Here is a 21,661-nt window from a genome sequence, read left to right as displayed (position 1 = left end):
TTATTCAAGCAACTTACACATGATATGCAAGGACTATCAACACAAGCATGTAAATCATTTCTAGTGCTAGATGTGTTTAAGTCCAAAGATGAAGCATTGTAATGAGATAGAGATGAAGAATCATCAATAGTAAGTTCAATATCAACACTGCAATTTTCATCACCACTCACCATATCTTTACCTTGTGTCTTACCACACTTTGGTGAAGTGGATGAAGATGAGAACTCATCACGGCCGGAAGTGGAAGCAAAACAATCATCCTCAATGATATTGGACACATCATATTTATCTTGAAGCTTTGTCCATAATTCATGAGCGCTCCCAAAAGGCATGATTGAAGAAGTAACTACATTGCTCACAACAATGGAAAACACATGAGAAGCAAGAGCATCGAGGCAAGAGTTTTTCTCCTCCTCAAGAGATAAATTTTGAGGATCCTTAGGAGAAGAAAAACCCATGTCAAGAAATCGCTCCATGTCCGGGGACATACGCCGCAAAATATTAAGCACATAAATTTTCCATAGATCATAATTTGTGCCATCAAATATAAACAAGTTATTGTGCGCTAATCCCCTAACCGACATCTTTACTCTCAAGGCGGTGAAGCCTAAGAATGAGAGACCTTGCTCTGATACCAATTGAAAGGACACGGATGTCGCCTAGAGGGGGGGGTGAATAGGCGATTTAAAACTTTTATGAGATGGGCTTAACAAATGCGGAATAAAACTAGCGTTTACTTTGTCAAGCCCAAAGCCTATATACTATGGTTCACCTATGTGCACCAACAACTTATTCTAAGCAAGAGTTCACCTATGTGCACCAACAACTTATGCTAAGCAATACAAGCAAGTATGTGATAGCAAGATATATATAACTTCAAGCACGATGGCTATCACAAGGTAAAGTGCATAAGTAAAGAGCTCGGGTATAGAGATAACCGAGGCACGCGGGAGACGATGATTTATCCCGGAGTTCACACTCTTGCAAGTGCTAATCTCCGGTGGAGAGGTGCGGTTGCTTAGTGCTCCCGAACGCCACAAGAGGCTCACCTTGAGGTGTGGTTGCTCGATGCACACCAACGCCACAAAGGCCTCACCCCAAGATGCGGTACTCACACCACACACCGAACGCCACGAAGGCGCCTCACCTAAATCTCCGGTGACCCTCGCCACAAAGGCCTCGGTCACGGTTCCACTAAGGGATTTCCTTCGAGGCGGAAACCGGGCCTTACACAATGATTGGGGCACACATCCACAACTTAATTGGAGGCTCCCAACAAACCGCCACAAAGGCCTAGAATCCGTCTAGGGTTCCAAGAACCCAAGAGTAACAACCTTCTTGCTTTCACCACCACGAATCACCGTGGAGAACTCAAACCGATGCACCAAATGCAATGGCAAGAACACCACAAAGATGCTCAAGTCCTTCTCTCTCAAATTCCAACAAAGCTACAAAAGCTATTGGGGGAATAAGAGAGGAAGAACAAATGAATTCACAAAGAACACCAAGATCAAGATCTAGAGAGTTCCACTCACAAAGAGATGGATTTGATTGGTAGAAATGTAGATCTAGATCTCCTCTCTCTTTTCCCTCAAGAATATGCAAGAATCATGGGAGGAATCAAGAACTAGGGCAAGCTTTGAAGTACAACAATGGAGGGGAGAGAGAGAAAGTGAACCAACCAGCCCAAGGAGGAAGAAGGGGGTCTTATATACCCCCTCCCAACGAAATATGACCGTTTGGGACCTCCCAGGCCGGAAAATCCGCCCCCGGGAATCGCCCCTGGCTCGGGCCGGATATTTGGCCGGATATTGTCCCAGTTTTGGTCATTCGGGCCGGATTATCCGCCCCCCCAGAAAACTGCAGAAACACCAAAACTAAAACGGGCATAACTTTAGCATCCGGACTCCGATTTTGATGATCTTGGGCTTTTTTGAAGCTAGGAACAAGCTCTACAAGATCATGCAGGAAACCATCATAGTCCAACAAGGGAGGATAGAAACAAATGATGAAAGGTTTGACCTATCTAAAAAAGACATACCGGTAAAACCTCCAATCTCGAAAATGCAACAAGTTGCCCATGAAAAAACCATTCTCAATGAACTAGAGCTTGTCATGAGAATAATCACAAGCTCTAAAACATCACATGGATAAGATCCAAATAAAACCAAGAAAGATGATGAACCAAACTCGAAAACGCAACAAGTGATCTATGCGAAATCCGTTTTCGATGAACTAGAGATTGTCATGAGAATAAGCACAAGCTCTAAAACATCACATGGATAAGGTCCAAATAACAACCAAGAAAGATGATGCAAGGATGCAAAGGTTTGAGCTCTCTCCGAACGATATGACCGAGTTACTCACTCGAGAGCCCTCTTGATAGTACGGCAACTAAACTATAAACCGGTCTCCAACTACACTATGAGACCGGTGAGAAACAAACCCTATCAAGAGCAAACCTTATACTTGCACATTCCACTTGAGCTCGATGACGACGATCTTGACCTCAACAAGATGGAACGCCTTTCCTGCTTGTGCTTGCTTGACGAAGTCTTGTGGATTGCTCCCCCATAATCCACCATGGGAGAGCTTCTTCTTCGGCGCATCTTCACATAACCATGACCACCATGTGAATTGCTCCCCCATAATCCACCATGGGAGAGCTTCTTCTTCGGCGCATCTTCACATATCCATGATCACCATATGGATGGCAAGACTCAAGCAAAGGATCTCTTCGAGATGGCTCATCTTGAACTTGCACTTTATTTCTTCATGGCAAGCTTCAAGCTTATGAACTCTTCGAGTTGGCTCATCTTGAACTTGCACTTGAACTTGCACTTCATTCTTCATTCTTCATCATGTTGATGTCTTGAAGTAACTTCAGGGCTCACTTCATCTTCATTTTCAAGGCATACTTGACACTTGATATCCTTCATCAAATTCTTCTTATTGCAACCTTGAAGCCAACAAATGGTTCAAGAATTGCCTATGGACAACTCCTACAAATATAACTCAATGCAAACATTATTCCATAGGGATTGTCATTAATTACCAAAACTACACATGGGGGCTCCATGCACTTTCAGCGAGGACCCAGGGTCGGGGCATGCAACAAAGGGTGGGTGTTCGAGGTAGCGGAGGAACATGATTGGCTAGACCTTATACCGGGCCTCACACCAAAGGAAGTGTGGACGAGCCTGCAACTCGGTTGGCACCAAGGTTAAGATCTCTTATGGGTAAAGCAACACACCTCTCGCGAGTGTAAAGAACCGTGACTCGTCACTCCCTGTTCCGGGATATGGAAGCTGCGAACGCGGCCGGAAAGGAGCTCCATGAAGTTCTAGTAAACCGGTGAAGGCCGACGGACATAGTTGTTCCGAATAAAAGCAACCTCTTGAAGAAATGATTATGAAAACCTGCATTGGTATTAGACTTTCCGGTCTAATGCTCGTAGCTAGTGCATTAAACACCTCTTTCCTATAATGAACTTGTTGAGTACGCTCGTACTCATCCCACTCTTAAATCCTCGCTTAGATATGGAGGCATCGAAGGAGGATCTACAGTGCAACTCGAAGAACGAGGAGTCAACAACTACTTCAAGAGGTAGGACCCTGTCAGAGGAGTCAGATACCACATTCAACAAGTATAAAACTTAGCTTAGCAATAGAAAGGAACCAGTTTCCTAAACTTAGCTCATATTTAGCTAGAATCTATTCATAGCCTCCGTAGCTAGTTAAATACTCTACAAATAGAGTTCGTGTTAGGATTAGACTACGAGTCGTTCTCCTGGAGTTTAATTGCAGATTACCTCATTGTAAAATAGGAGGCTGTGCTGATCTTATGTAACAGAGTCTGTATGTAATTCTATAGACATGCCTTGGACCCGCATATGTTTCTGTTGTACCACTCTGAGCGATATGATACTAGTGGAACGGTGTTTCATTGGTGTTATATCAGACTTGCATACTACACCATGCAAGTGGTATGCCGGGTCACCACGAGTTGGTATCGTAGCAAATGCTTTGACCTTAGGATTAAAACCCTTAAAGGAGACCTATAGGATTGGTAGTGTCTATAGGAAGTTATCCTAGGTAAATTAAATACTTCTTATGACTTGAGATGGATATTCACTTGCGAGTAATCCTGACACACTTGAGTCAACATTACCTACCTATCTTTCCTAAGTGAAGTTAGTTAGCTAATCCAAAACATGTAGCACATCATTTAGTTCTTAAAACAATAGATGAGTAGCCCACAGTTGGTATACAATACATGGTAGTCCAAAGAAAGGATACAACCACAAGGAAGATATCCTATTGGAAGATGTGTACCAACACATGTTATAGTTAAATAAGAATTACTCGGACCCGCACTAGAAATAATATCAAGTGATGAAGATAATTAAGATATCCTAATAGAAGTTGTAGACCAAGTTAAGTAATGAGTAAGTAAAATTATCTAGACATGTGAAACAATTGATAGTAAGTGATAACTCTGAGTTTTGTGAGGTAGTATAGACCATGATGAGTCAATCATGGGAGGTAAGGAAGAGAGATAGGAATAAAGTATGCCTACTTACAGGATAGATATAGTAATCATATATGATTCACCTGAGAATCATTATGTGATGTAGTAGCACATCATAAATAATTAGGAGGAGAACAATAAGAAGCCACTTGTTCAACAATAATGCAGGAATTGTGTCCCAAAAATATGGGAAGTGTGCCAAGCACATCATAACCATAGACTTATGATAGAAACACTTGGAAGAATAGGAGTTATATTTCCATAGTTATGTGTTTAGAGTAGCAATGTTCGAACCTAGACATATCATGTGAGATAGTCCTCAATACAAATGGAAGCTAAGTCAATACTTCCAAAGAAAATTAGGTTAACCACAACTATCCTAGACCACTTTGTTTCAAGTTTATCTCATTGCAAATGTGCAATTAAGGTAAAGGTTGAGACAAATAGTAGAATTCCCTATATTCGTGCTAAGTATCACGATATAAACCTATATTATGTGGTGTTCTATACTACACATCCGAGCCTGATGTTTAGAGATGTCTTACTCAACAATCATATTCAGGCTTATGATGATGTGTATTATAAGCACAAAGCTGAATCTTCTTGGATTTTATTGGATTTTCATTGTTTGATTAGATCCATACATGAAGTTTGACTTTGGTATGCAAATGCATGTTGCTATATCAAGTTCTTACTTAATGCTATAGATCTAGAGGGAAATGGTATTCGTGTGAGGAAGTGACGAATTCTGAAGATTCTGAAGACAAGATGAAGGTTCATCAGAAAAAGGAAACAAAGTTGTGGGAAGCAACCACAATACTCTGAAGGAAGTGCCAATCAACATTCATGCTCTACCTCAACAGAGGAGTACTTTAGTACATGAGAAGCATGAAGGTAAGAAATATGGTGATTATGGTGAAGCTCAAGCGGATCCCTAGTCATCATGGAAGAGGGAATGCATAGGAGATCACTTCGGATACTATATTCATAGTGTCAGCTAGTGGTTTTCTTGCAAAATAAACCCTGAATGAAGGAAGATGATATATGAAACTATAGCAGATATAAGAAGAACATAGTTGATATCGGAAGACCACAATTGGTATAGTATCAATACTGCGAGATAAAGTAGAAGATGTCTCGTCCAGTTGATCAGAACCTATAATAGAATCCATTTTTAGATATCAAATAGCCACAGTTGGTATAATAACCACAGCTGGTATCAGTTGGTAATACAAATAGTCCACGACTTAATTATTTGTAACAAAAGTTTGTGAACAAATAAAAATCTTGTCAGCCAAATAGCTAGATATATAATCATTTAGTTGAAGGATTCACATTGGATGTCCACAATTGAGTGGATACACCCCAAAGATTCTTCGCAAAACCTTAGAGGAATATAAATCATAAACAAGACCTATACCAATATTTTAATCATAAGTCCAATAGTTGGAAGAAAAGGAGTTGAAGACCATAAGAAAACTCTAAGGGGTAGAGTAAAGATTGAGTTGGATATATAATAACTCAATACTTTGAGCATAATAGAAGAAGAAGGTCGGAACTGAGAGGAAGTTCGATCTTATTTTCATAAGATTGTTGAACATTACTTTCAGAAGGAAGTCAGACCAGAAGCCGAGGTTCATACCTCGAGGAAGTAAGAAGTGGACTATAACTTGAGAAAGTGAGTAAAATCTACTCGAAGTACGAAGGCTCAAGTAAGTTAAGCATAAAGAAGTTGGACGAAGAAAATACCATAGACCAAATACAGCTCAAGAAGACCAAAGACCGAAGGAAATTGACCATACCAGAACCACAGACTAATAGAATGATTCCTTTCATGGAACCTAAAGAAACCAAAACAATTATAGGTATCAACTATAAACCATGATTGGATGGACTAAATGAGTCTAATCCATTCCTAGGAAAATAAACCATCACAACCATTTCCATGGTTAGTACCTTATTAAGCACCATTACTGCAATTTTGGTACTAAGGGAAAACAAAGACCTATTTTATCAAATAGGAAAATGTTATCCAATTAGTCTCCAGTTAAGACTAGCAGCACCAGAAGAAGTCTCAATCATTGAATCTTCAATGAGAAAGGAAACAAGCTTATAGAGTTGAAAGAAATCAAATAATTAAAGTTAGAAGCCATGGCTCAGAGATAGGTATCGGAGAACTGGAGTAAGAAACTAAGGTTCAGAGATAAACCCTAAGGGATTCCAGGAAGAATCTGGACAAGAGATATATTCAACTATATCTAGTGAGATCAATACAGAGTTTGAGAAAAGTCGTAGTGTGCACAAGACAGATCCACACTCCGAAACGTGAGAGAGTTCAAACTTCGAGGACGAAGTTTAGTTTAAGGGGTAGAGACTGTAATATCCCAGGTATTGGGGTTACAAAAATAGAGGAAACAGATGTGTGCATTGCATTCATGCATAGAAAATCTGGGTAATTTTCGCGCTTTAAAGTAAAACAAGTCACAAGAATCGAAGTTTCACTTGACCTTGGTGGAATTGAAGTAGCTCATCAAGTCAAGTGCTATAAACCTCAATGTGACTTTGCTAAAACCTTGTTTTTGGTAGAGATAAGTTGATCTAAGGGGTTAGATCAAATGGAATTAAAACCAACACAAGAACATAAGAATCAAGGCTCAACTACTTGGTCTTATTAAAGATCACAACATGGTATTCCTTGCCATAACATATGAACATCCAATTAAATGGAAATCAAGTAACAATAAATGAAGAAACCATTCTTTACTTATCTTTTCCATGTCCTAAGACTAAACTATGATCCTACCATGAAACCTCATGGTATTCATTCCACTTCAACATTGGAATTATAACAAGAAGGTCCACTCTAGAAATATATATCCTTCTCTACTCCATATTATTGTACATCAAACCTAGAGAGGTGAGAGTTCTATAACAATTATTAGAGAAGCAATAACAAACCTTGAGCTAAACCTTGGATATACATCCAAGTATTCAAATCATCATCTTTAAGAGGAACCCTAGGATATTATTCAAGACATTCCTAGAGAGAGAAACCATTTATGTTAAACATAGATATTGATGATCACATCAATTCCTATGGAACCTAACCTTAAGCTAGTATTAAAGTCCTTTCCAAAATGAGAGAGACCAATCATACAAAACATAGTTTTACCTATTTAAGACTCAAGGACAATCATTGAATTAAAGTATTAGGTTGAAAACCATTTCCTTTGGAGTGGGGAGATAACCTAATATCACATGGAATAATACCATACCCTGAATTGATGAGGTGAGGAAGAGACTAACCCAATTAAACTAGACAAATGAAACCTTAGCCTAGATACCTAAGGAGATATTAGGAGTACACCATAAACCCTAGAATAACTGTTCTTAAATGAAAGAGCTCAAACCATGGTGTTATACTCAAGATAATTGAGACAACCATAACCATGTCCACTCAAGAAACTATAAGGGAGATATTATGTTTAGTTAATCTAGACAATGCTTGATCATGGAAGCGAGAACCCCATTTAATGAGAGATCCTTAGGAAGCCAAACCTTGATCATTATTAATTAAATGATGATCATAAACCCTAAGAACTTGAGGTATGGAGAATAAACCCTAACAGGATAAGTACATCTCATTCACCACATGAAATCATAGGGTGGTAACTAGTAGGCAACCTGTAATATCCCAGGTATTGGGGTTACAAAAATAGAGGAAACAGATGTGTGCATTGCATTCATGCATAGAAAATCTGGGTAATTTTTGCGCTTTAAAGTAAAACAATCACAAGAATCGAAGTTTCACTTGACCTTGGTGGAATTGAAGTAGCTCATCAAGTCAAGTGCTATAAACCTCAATGTGACTTTGCTAAAACCTTGTTTTTGGTAGAGATAAGTTGATCTAAGGGGTTAGATCAAATGGAATTAAAACCAACACAAGAACATAAGAATCAAGGCTCAACTACTTGGTCTTATTAAAGATCACAACATGGTATTCCTTGCCATAACATATGAACATCCAATTAAATGGAAATCAAGTAACAATAAATGAAGAAACCATTCTTTACTTATCTTTTCCATGTCCTAAGACTAAACTATGATCCTACCATGAAACCTCATGGTATTCATTCCACTTCAACATTGGAATTATAACAAGAAGGTCCACTCTAGAAATATATATCCTTCTCTACTCCATATTATTGTACATCAAACCTAGAGAGGTGAGAGTTCTATAACAATTATTAGAGAAGCAATAACAAACCTTGAGCTAAACCTTGGATATACATCCAAGTATTCAAATCATCATCTTTAAGAGGAACCCTAGGATATTATTCAAGACATTCCTAGAGAGAGAAACCATTTATGTTAAACATAGATATTGATGATCACATCAATTCCTATGGAACCTAACCTTAAGCTAGTATTAAAGTCCTTTCCAAAATGAGAGAGACCAATCATACAAAACATAGTTTTACCTATTTAAGACTCAAGGACAATCATTGAATTAAAGTATTAGGTTGAAAACCATTTCCTTTGGAGTGGGGAGATAACCTAATATCACATGGAATAATACCATACCCTGAATTGATGAGGTGAGGAAGAGACTAACCCAATTAAACTAGACAAATGAAACCTTAGCCTAGATACCTAAGGAGATATTAGGAGTACACCATAAACCCTAGAATAACTCGTTCTTAAATGAAAGAGCTCAAACCATGGTGTTATACTCAAGATAATTGAGACAACCATAACCATGTCCACTCAAGAAACTATAAGGGAGATATTATGTTTAGTTAATCTAGACAATGCTTGATCATGGAAGCGAGAACCCCATTTAATGAGAGATCCTTAGGAAGCCAAACCTTGATCATTATTAATTAAATGATGATCATAAACCCTAAGAACTTGAGGTATGGAGAATAAACCCTAACAGGATAAGTACATCTCATTCACCACATGAAATCATAGGGTGGTAACTAGTAGGCAACCTGTAATATCCCAGGTATTGGGGTTACAAAAATAGAGGAAACAGATGTGTGCATTGCATTCATGCATAGAAAATCTGGGTAATTTTTGCGCTTTAAAGTAAAACAGTCACAGTAACTGAAGTTTCACTTGACCTTGGTGGAATTGAAGTAGCTCATCAAGTCAAGTGCTATAAACCTCAATGTGACTTTGCTAAAACCTTGTTTTTGGTAGAGATAAGTTGATCTAAGGGGTTAGATCAAATGGAATTAAAACCAACACAAGAACATAAGAATCAAGGCTCAACTACTTGGTCTTATTAAAGATCACAACATGGTATTCCGTGCCATAACATATGAACATCCAATTAAATGGAAATCAAGTAACAATAAATGAAGAAACCATTCTTTACTTATCTTTTCCATGTCCTAAGACTAAACTATGATCCTACCATGAAACCTCATGGTATTCATTCCACTTCAACATTGGAATTATAACAAGAAGGTCCACTCTAGAAATATATATCCTTCTCTACTCCATATTATTGTACATCAAACCTAGAGAGGTGAGAGTTCTATAACAATTATTAGAGAAGCAATAACAAACCTTGAGCTAAACCTTGGATATACATCCAAGTATTCAAATCATCATCTTTAAGAGGAACCCTAGGATATTATTCAAGACATTCCTAGAGAGAGAAACCATTTATGTTAAACATAGATATTGATGATCACATCAATTCCTATGGAACCTAACCTTAAGCTAGTATTAAAGTCCTTTCCAAAATGAGAGAGACCAATCATACAAAACATAGTTTTACCTATTTAAGACTCAAGGACAATCATTGAATTAAAGTATTAGGTTGAAAACCATTTCCTTTGGAGTGGGGAGATAACCTAATATCACATGGAATAATACCATACCCTGAATTGATGAGGTGAGGAAGAGACTAACCCAATTAAACTAGACAAATGAAACCTTAGCCTAGATACCTAAGGAGATATTAGGAGTACACCATAAACCCTAGAATAATCTGTTCTTAAATGAAAGAGCTCAAACCATGGTGTTATACTCAAGATAATTGAGACAACCATAACCATGTCCACTCAAGAAACTATAAGGGAGATATTATGTTTAGTTAATCTAGACAATGCTTGATCATGGAAGCGAGAACCCCATTTAATGAGAGATCCTTAGGAAGCCAAACCTTGATCATTATTAATTAAATGATGATCATAAACCCTAAGAACTTGAGGTATGGAGAATAAACCCTAACAGGATAAGTACATCTCATTCACCACATGAAATCATAGGGTGGTAACTAGTAGGCAACCTGTAATATCCCGGTATTGGGGTTACAAAAATAGAGGAAACAGATGTGTGCATTGCATTCATGCATAGAAAATCTGGGTAATTTTTGCGCTTTAAAGTAAAACAATCACAAGAATCGAAGTTTCACTTGACCTTGGTGGAATTGAAGTAGCTCATCAAGTCAAGTGCTATAAACCTCAATGTGACTTTGCTAAAACCTTGTTTTTGGTAGAGATAAGTTGATCTAAGGGGTTAGATCAAATGGAATTAAAACCAACACAAGAACATAAGAATCAAGGCTCAACTACTTGGTCTTATTAAAGATCACAACATGGTATTCCGTGCCATAACATATGAACATCCAATTAAATGGAAATCAAGTAACAATAAATGAAGAAACCATTCTTTACTTATCTTTTCCATGTCCTAAGACTAAACTATGATCCTACCATGAAACCTCATGGTATTCATTCCACTTCAACATTGGAATTATAACAAGAAGGTCCACTCTAGAAATATATATCCTTCTCTACTCCATATTATTGTACATCAAACCTAGAGAGGTGAGAGTTCTATAACAATTATTAGAGAAGCAATAACAAACCTTGAGCTAAACCTTGGATATACATCCAAGTATTCAAATCATCATCTTTAAGAGGAACCCTAGGATATTATTCAAGAAATTCCTAGAGAGAGAAACCATTTATGTTAAACATAGATATTGATGATCACATCAATTCCTATGGAACCTAACCTTAAGCTAGTCTTAAAGTCCTTTCCAAAATGAGAGAGACCAATCATACAAAACATAGTTTTACCTATTTAAGACTCAAGGACAATCATTGAGTTAAAGTATTAGGTTGAAAACCATTTCCTTTGGAGTGGGGAGATAACCTAATATCACATGGAATAATACCATACCCCGAATTGATGAGGTGAGGAAGAGACTAACCCAATTAAACTAGACAAATGAAACCTTAGCCTAGATACCTAAGGAGATATTAGGAGTACACCATAAACCCTAGAATAACTGTTCTTAAATGAAAGAGCTCAAACCATGGTGTTATACTCAAGATAATTGAGACAACCATAACCATGTCCACTCAAGAAACTATAAGGGAGATATTATGTTTAGTTAATCTAGACAATGCTTGATCATGGAAGCGAGAACCCCATTTAATGAGAGATCCTTAGGAAGCCAAACCTTGATCATTATTAATTAAATGATGATCATAAACCCTAAGAACTTGAGGTATGGAGAATAAACCCTAACAGGATAAGTACATCTCATTCACCACATGAAATCATAGGGTGGTAACTAGTAGGCAACCTGTAATATCCCAGGTATTGGGGTTACAAAAATAGAGGAAACAGATGTGTGCATTGCATTCATGCATAGAAAATCGGGTAATTTTTGCGCTTTAAAGTAAAACGAGTCACAATGAATCGAAGTTTCACTTGACCTTGGTGGAATTGAAGTAGCTCATCAAGTCAAGTGCTATAAACCTCAATGTGACTTTGCTAAAACCTTGTTTTTGGTAGAGATAAGTTGATCTAAGGGGTTAGATCAAATGGAATTAAAACCAACACAAGAACATAAGAATCAAGGCTCAACTACTTGGTCTTATTAAAGATCACAACATGGTATTCCGTGCCATAACATATGAACATCCAATTAAATGGAAATCAAGTAACAATAAATGAAGAAACCATTCTTTACTTATCTTTTCCATGTCCTAAGACTAAACTATGATCCTACCATGAAACCTCATGGTATTCATTCCACTTCAACATTGGAATTATAACAAGAAGGTCCACTCTAGAAATATATATCCTTCTCTACTCCATATTATTGTACATAAAACCTAGAGAGGTGAGAGTTCTATAACAATTATTAGAGAAGCAATAACAAACCTTGAGCTAAACCTTGGATATACATCCAAGTATTCAAATCATCATCTTTAAGAGGAACCCTAGGATATTATTCAAGAAATTCCTAGAGAGAGAAACCATTTATGTTAAACATAGATATTGATGATCACATCAATTCCTATGGAACCTAACCTTAAGCTAGTCTTAAAGTCCTTTCCAAAATGAGAGAGACCAATCATACAAAACATAGTTTTACCTATTTAAGACTCAAGGACAATCATTGAGTTAAAGTATTAGGTTGAAAACCATTTCCTTTGGAGTGGGGAGATAACCTAATATCACATGGAATAATACCATACCCTGAATTGATGAGGTGAGGAAGAGACTAACCCAATTAAACTAGACAAATGAAACCTTAGCCTAGATACCTAAGGAGATATTAGGAGTACACCATAAACCCTAGAATAATTGTTCTTAAATGAAAGAGCTCAAACCATGGTGTTATACTCAAGATAATTGAGACAACCATAACCATGTCCACTCAAGAAACTATAAGGGAGATATTATGTTTAGTTAATCTAGACAATGCTTGATCATGGAAGCGAGAACCCCATTTAATGAGAGATCCTTAGGAAGCCAAACCTTGATCATTATTAATTAAATGATGATCATAAACCCTAAGAACTTGAGGTATGGAGAATAAACCCTAACAGGATAAGTACATCTCATTCACCACATGAAATCATAGGGTGGTAACTAGTAGGCAACCCTAGTCTTATATTCCAACCTTAACTTGTGATTCAATTGGTGATCATAAGTAGAATTCTACCATATCTACATTTCACATTTTCTTCATTTAAGAAACATAAGAAAACCTTAGAGTAAAACTCTATACTTTATATGGTGAGAAACCATATATCCATATGACCAAAGTTAACTATAAAAAGAACTATAACCACTGTAGTTACTTTAATGATAAAATTGGAAAGAATAATAGAAGATAATTGGTAGAAGATAAAACCAATTCTCAAATCCTTAGTGATTAAAGAAGCACATAAGATATAAAGCAAGTAACCATATTATCATGGTTAGGGGAGAATAACCTAGCACATGCAACATGATGACATTTCATCTCTATAACCTAGAAATATAACTCAAACCTAAATCTGTGCATCACTTGGGTGATCACAACTAAAACCTAAGTCATAATTAAGGTTCAAACCATGTGTCATTAGGTAAATATCATTGGAACCTTAATGGTTCATTAATTAAATACAATGTCTCAATTATAAAACATAAGAGCTACTTAATGCTAAGTCCTATAATTAAAACCATGTGTGGTTATCAACCACTTATTCTTATATAAGTAATATAATGTTAATCTCAGAGGGGGGTTAAAATAGAAACTATTAAACCTTAATAAGTTGGGCACACATAAATTATATGTAAGTCATTCCATCTTAAATAGAAACCAAGCCTTATGAACAACCCCTAAAATACCTTGAGTTAAAAAGTACCAAAACCTAACAATACAAACAGATGGATACAAAAGACGAAAATAACATTTAAAATGGGGATATAACATCACATAACATCATGCCTAATGGCTATTTTGAATCACCCATTAGTATGTAATACAATCCAATGTGAAATACTTGTTTCAAATAAAATAATAATGTGGTACTCACCACACAACATCAAAATGGAATTAACATATAAAACACCTGCAAATATAACAGAATTCAAATATGAATTCAAATGGGCAAATTGAAATCAGAAAAATAAAAAGAAAATAGAAAAGGAGAGGAGAAGGACTTACCCGGACTCCGCCGACCGAAGAAGCCCAGCAGAGTCCACCCGAGCAGCCCAGCAGGTGGCCCACGAGGCAACCCAGTACCACGGCCCAACCCAGCCCATGTACCCCTTCGTGGGGATAAGACTGGAGACGAAGTCTTCGTCTTCGGCTTGGCCACCGTCGACGCGCGCGAGGGCGCCAGCACGACGGCGAGCTCCACGTCCGCGATTGCCGCCGTTGTTGACCGCCAGCGCACATCGGAGAAACTATAAAGCGCGCAGGAGTCCTCCATTTCCCTCTCTCTGCTCAATTATTCGTCCAATACCCGAAACCCTAGCCGCAGACCTCCGCTCGCCGCCGGCGATAGAGGCATCCCCGAGCTCCGCCATGACCACCAGCAACACCGCCGTCATCGACAAGCCCACCGTGCAAGAGGAATCGAGCCAGGGAGTCCTCAGTCGCCGATGGGAGCTCGTTCCCTTTCGCCGGCCACCGCCAGTACCTCGACGTTCGCCGTCGATTGGGATCACCACCGACCTCGCCGTCGAGCTCAACACGATCACGGTGAGCTCGCGCATCTCCTGAGCTTCGTAGTGCATCAATTCGACGACGGTAGCCTCCTAGCGCCGAGCACCTGTAAACCCCCGCCGCGGCACATCATCGCCGGCTGAGCTCCGGCGGCCATATCTTAGCGGCGCCGCCACCTAGACGTTCCCCACGCTAGTGCGCATCTGATGCGCAAGCTCACGCCGTCCCGCGCTCGCCAGAACGCCGGCGCCGGCCCTCACCGGCCGCCGGCGGGGAGTCCCCGGCCACCGTGGCGATTTTGACCACGGTCAAAGCCACCGTGGCAGGTGACCTGGCCATCGGCCCACCCGCCGGTGACCTCGGCTAACACCAGCGGGTGTATTTAGTATTTTAGTTTAAAATTCGAATTCTATAAAAACATCTGAAACTTTGCATAAAGTTATAAAATTAATTATAACTCAGAAAAATGCAAATGAGATATCAAAATGATCATAAAAATAAAATCTATCCAATAAAAATATAATATGGAATTTTTATTTTAAATAAAAATTTAATTATTTAATACCTATTAATTTAAGTCTTTTCTTTTAATTCTAAATGCAATTAAAATTCAGAAATTATGAAAACATTTATAAAATGAATAAAACCAGCAATCAAATAAAGAAAACATGAAAACTAATTTTTCTTTATTTGTTGCTTTTGTTAAATCCTTATTAGAGATTTAAACCCTGATTAATAATCACCTTAATTATTAAATTCATTAAAAATAATAAAATGCCATATCCAGCATTATTTTAATTTCAAAGATTATTAATAACTTCAAATTACTTAATGAAGTTAAATCCAAGAATTATAGGGTAGCTATAAAACCCTAGTTTCATATAGTAGAAAACTAGGAACTCATCATTTCATGTGAAACCTAAAACCCTAAATTAATTTGGAACCCTAGTTCCATTATTACATGTGAACCCTAAATTGCTTCTAACCTAAACCCTAGGTTAGAACATGTGATCAGGGTACTTTCTCTCAAGGCATAGAACCCTAGTATCAAGTAAATACCTGTCTTGTCCACATAAAATGAAGAAGACCTATCACTAATTAGATGGATATCCCATGTGTTCATCTTATCAAACCTAGATGATCGGATAGGAACACCTAAGTCTAAACCTTAGTTCAATCCTCAAAATGATCAACCTTATTCATTCCTATTTAGCATCACACCATTGTGATGAATCTAAATAGCAACCAGGCTTATTATCTTGCATTACCCAACCATACTCCACTAAAAACCCTATTAGTGTGAGATAGTTATTAACATCCTATTTAGGAAATCACCATCCCTCACTTAGTGAATCCAAGGGCTAATACAAGACAACCTCAACCTTAATTGCAATACTTCTTATTATTTAAGAAGTACGTTCTTCAAAAGTTATTCTTTTAAAGAAAATAAAGAATCATCATCAATCCTGCCTAAAAGAACCTATAGCCAATATCCAGCTATCACCAGCAAGGTATACCAACCATGGATAATTAATTGCTTAAGTTGCTCATGCTTAAGTAAAACCAATCAAGCCTAATTGCTTGATGAATCCAACAATGTTGTGATCCATCTACTACTTACTCCAGACAATCAATTAGAACCATAGAAAACCATAGAACCCCACACACCTAATTATCATACTTGTTCTTTATTTAAGAACATGTTCTTCAAAAGTTATTCTTTTAAAGTATATGATAATCAATCATTAACCATGCCATATAGTACTAAAACTGGCCACTGTTCTTTACTTGATAACATTATGACAATTGTTATTCTTTGTGTGCTCAATTGATTACTATGCTTTATTATCTACCTGTTGATAATACCAAGTAATCACACCTGAATAAGAACCTTGTATGTGAATCACTCTAAAAGTGCAACACACCCTAAACCAATCATTACAACTCACTGATCCTAAATCATCGGGGTTAGGTCACGCTTAGAACGATTGCATCTCATTCTTATGCATTATTGCATCTTTGCCAATCTTTTAAACATCGTCCTTACCGGACGATGATGCTATTTCAGAATTTGGAGTTAATACGTATCGAAGACCTTGCCTGCATAATCTTGCGAGTCAAGAAAGGCAAGTTCATCACTTGCTCATGTCATTTGAGTATTTCTATCAAATTACTTGCAAAGTATTATGGTTATCACTATTGCATAAAAACCAAAACCACTACTTTCATAACTATGAATATGACTATGTGGTGGGCCGGCAATGGAACCATGGATTGTGTTGATATGGTGGAGGTTCCATTGCACGGGCTTATATCCATCTAGGATTAAACAACAAATGTCGCCAGTGATTCTTGTGCCGTAATACCGTGTTAACCATAAGATCCGGAGTGGGACGGAGTAGTCAAAAGTGTTTCCACCTCTCGTTCATCAACGGATGCGCTTTACCGTAGACACTTGTATCTGTCGGCGGCAAGCGGTTGGGCGGGGAAGCCTTAAGTCCCCACGGCATAGTCCGTAGACACTTGTCGCTCGAAGTGCAAGCGGTTGGCTGGAGAAGCCTTAAGTCCCCACGGTATTGCGGTCTATGATGGGTTGCGGCTACCGGCGAAGGAGTTTGGTTCGATCCCAAGCCGTCGTCGTGGTCGGGGTCCACCCGTGAGTGGGAATAATGGGACCGGCGAGGACCCAGGGTCGGGGCATGCAACAAAGGGTGGGTGTTCGAGGTAGCGGAGGAACATGATTGGCTAGACCTTATACCGGGCCTCACACCATAGGAAGTGTGGACGGGTCATTCCGGTTGGCACCAAGGTTAAGATCTCTTATGGGTAAAGCAACACACCTCCGCGAGTGTAAAGAACCGTGATCTGTCACTCCCTGTTCCGGGCTATGGAACTGCGAACGCGGCCGGAAAGGAGCTCCATGAAGTTCTAGTAAACCGGTGAAGGCTGACGGACATAGTTCTTCTGAATAAAAGCAACCTCTTGAAGAAATGGTTACGAAAACCTGCATTGGTATTAGACTTTCTGGTCTAATGTCGTAGCTAGTGCATTAAACACCTCTTTCCTATAATGAACTTGTTGAGTACGCTCGTACTCATCCCACTCTTAAATCCCTCGCTTAGATATGGAGGCACCGAAGGAGGATCTACAATGCAACACGAAGACCGAGGAGTCAACAACTACTTCAAGGAACAGGAACCTGTCAGAAGAGGCAGATACCACATCCAACAAGGAGAAACCTAGATTAGCAATAGAAAGGAACTAGCTTCCTAAATTTAGCTCCTATTTAGCTAGAATCTATTCATAGCCTCTGTAGCTAGATAAATACTCTACAAATAGAGTTCGTGATAAGACTAGTTTACGAGTCGTTCTTCTGGAGTTATTTGCAGTTTTACCTCATTGTAAAGTAGGAGGCTGTGATAATCTTATGTAACAGAGTCAATTTTGTAATTCTATAGACATGCCTTGGACCCGCATATGTTTCTGTTGTACCACTCTGAGCGATATAATACTAGTGGAACGGTGTTTCATTGGTGTTATATCAGACTTGCATACTACACCATGCAGTGGTATGCCGGGTCACCACACAACCCTAGTCTTATATTCCAACCTTAACTTGTGATTCAATTGGTGATCATAAGTAGAATTCTACCATATCTACATTTCACATTTTCTTCATTTAAGAAACATAAGAAAACCTTAGAGTAAAACTCTATACTTTATATGGTGAGAAACCATATATCCATATGACCAAAGTTAACTATAAAAAGAACTATAACCACTGTAGTTACTTTAATGATAAAATTGGAAAGAATAATAGAAGATAATTGGTAGAAGATAAAACCAATTCTCAAATCCTTAGTGATTAAAGAAGCACATAAGATATAAAGCAAGTAACCATATTATCATGGTTAGGGGAGAATAACCTAGCACATGCAACATGATGACATTTCATCTCTATAACCTAGAAATATAACTCAAACCTAAATCTGTGCATCACTTGGGTGATCACAACTAAAACCTAAGTCATAATTAAGGTTCAAACCATGTGTCATTAGGTAAATATCATTGGAACCTTAATGGTTCATTAATTAAATACAATGTCTCAATTATAAAACATAAGAGCTACTTAATGCTAAGTCCTATAATTAAAACCATGTGTGGTTATCAACCACTTATTCTTATATAAGTAATATAATGTTAATCTCGGAGGGGGTTAAAATAGAAACTATTAAACCTTAATAAGTTGGGCACACATAAATTATATGTAAGTCATTCCATCTTAAATAGAAACCAAGCCTTATGAACAACCCCTAAAATACCTTGAGTTAAAAAGTACCAAAACCTAACAATACAAACGAGATGGATACAAAAGAAGAAAATAACATTTAAAATGGGGATATAACATCACATAACATCATGCCTAATGGCTATTTTGAATCACCCATTAGTATGTAATACAATCCAATGTGAAATACTTGTTTCAAATAAAATAATAATGTGGTACTCACCACACAACATCAAAATGGAATGAACATATAAAACACCTGCAAATATAACAGAATTCAAATATGAATTCAAATGGGCAAATTGAAATCAGAAAAATAAAAAGAAAATAGAAAAGGAGAGGAGAAGGACTTACCTGGACTCTGCCAGCCGAAGAAGCCCAGCAGGAGTCCACCCGAGCAGCCCAGCAGTGGCCCACGAGGCAACCCAGTACCACAGCCCAACCCAGCCCATGTACCCCTTCGTGGGGATAAGACTGGAGACGAAGTCTTCGTCTTCGGCTTGGCCACCGTCGACGCGCGCGAGGGCGCCAGCACGACGGCGAGCTCCACGTCCGCGATTGCCGCCGTTGTTGACCGCCAGCGCACAGCGGAGAAGCTATAAAGCGCGCAGGAGTCCTCCATTTCCCTCTCTCTGCTCAATTATTCGTCCAATACCCGAAACCCTAGCCGCAGACCTCCGCTCGCCGCCGGCGATAGAGGCATCCCCGAGCTCCGCCATGACCACCAGCAACACCGCCATCATCGACAAGCCCACCGTGCAAGAGGACTCAAGCCAGGGAGTCCTCAGTCGCCGATGGAAGCTCGTTCCCTTTCGCCGGCCACCGCCGCATACCTCGACGTTCGCCGTCGATTGGGATCACCACCGACCTCGCCGTCGACTCAACACGATCACGGTGAGCTCGCGCATCTCCTGAGCTTCCTAGTGCATCAATTCGACGACCGTAGCCTCCTAGCGCCGAGCACCTGTAAACCCCCGCCGCGGCACATCATCGCCGGCTGAGCTCCGGCGGCCATATCTTAGCGGCGCCGCCACCTAGACGTTCCCCACGCTAGTGCGCATCTGATGCGCAAGCTCACGCCGTCCCGCGCTCGCCAGAACGCCGGCGCCAGCCCTCACTGGCCGCCGGCAGGGAGTCCCCTGGCCACCGTGGCGATTTTGACCATGGTCAAAGCCACCGTGGCAGGTGACCTGGCCATCGGCCCACCCGCCAGTGACCCTGGCTAACACCAGCCGGGTGTATTTAGTATTTTAGTTTAAAATTCGAATTCGATAAAAACATCTGAAACTTTGCATAAAGTTATAAAATTAATTATAACTCAGAAAAATGCAAATGAGGTATCAAAATGATCATAAAAATAAAATCTAGCACTACTACTCAAAATGTTATATTGCCATGTTCTAGTCCTAGTAATTCATCCACTCATAATATTGCTAAATCTTGTGATGAATTATCTTCCTTGCCTTCTTGCTCTAACAATGAAGGTTCTACTTCCTCTAGTACTTGTGTTGTTAGAAAAATGTAAATAAGATATTAAAATTCTCAGAAAAGAAAACTCTATCCAATAAAAATATAAAATGAAATTTTTATTTTTAATAAAAATCTAATTATTTAATACTTGTTATTTAAACCTTTAATTTTAAATTCTAAATACCATTAAAAATTTAGAATTTAAGAAACCATTTATAAATTAAATAAAACCAGTAAGCAAATAAAGAAAACATGAAAACTAATTTTCTTTATTTGCAATCCTATTAAATCATTATTAGGGAAATTTAAACCCTAATTAATAATTACCCTAATTAGTAAATTACTTAAAAATAATAAAAAGCCAAAGTAAATATTAATTTTATTTCAAAGTTATCAATAACTTCAACTTTAACATGAAGTTATTAATCATAGAATTAAATTGATAATAACAAACCCTAAATTCCACATGGAATGATATTATAACCCTATCATTTCATGTGACTCCTAACACCCTAAACTAATTAGGAACCCTAGTTCCATTATTACATGTGAACCCTAATTTGCTTCTAACCTAAATCCAAGGTTAGAACAGGTGATCATGGTACTTTATTTCAAATCCTAGAACCATAGTAGCTTCTAAATGTTTACCTTGAGCACATAAAATGTAGTAACCATCATTACTAAATTAGTATTCCATGTATTCATCTTAATCAAACCTAGATGATCAAATAGAACCAACCATAGTTCCTATCCTTAGAGGCAACAACCTTGATTATCCATATTTATCATCACAACCCTGTGATGAACCATAATAGCAACCATGTCCATTAATTGTGCATCACACACCATATCCACTAAACCCTACTAATGTTAGATAATTATCAAATATCCTATTT

The sequence above is a fragment of the Lolium rigidum genome, chromosome 2 (assembly GCF_022539505.1).
Source record: "Lolium rigidum isolate FL_2022 chromosome 2, APGP_CSIRO_Lrig_0.1, whole genome shotgun sequence".
In the NCBI taxonomy this organism is placed as follows: domain Eukaryota; kingdom Viridiplantae; phylum Streptophyta; class Magnoliopsida; order Poales; family Poaceae; genus Lolium; species Lolium rigidum.
Note: the sequence above shows the minus strand (reverse complement) of the source record.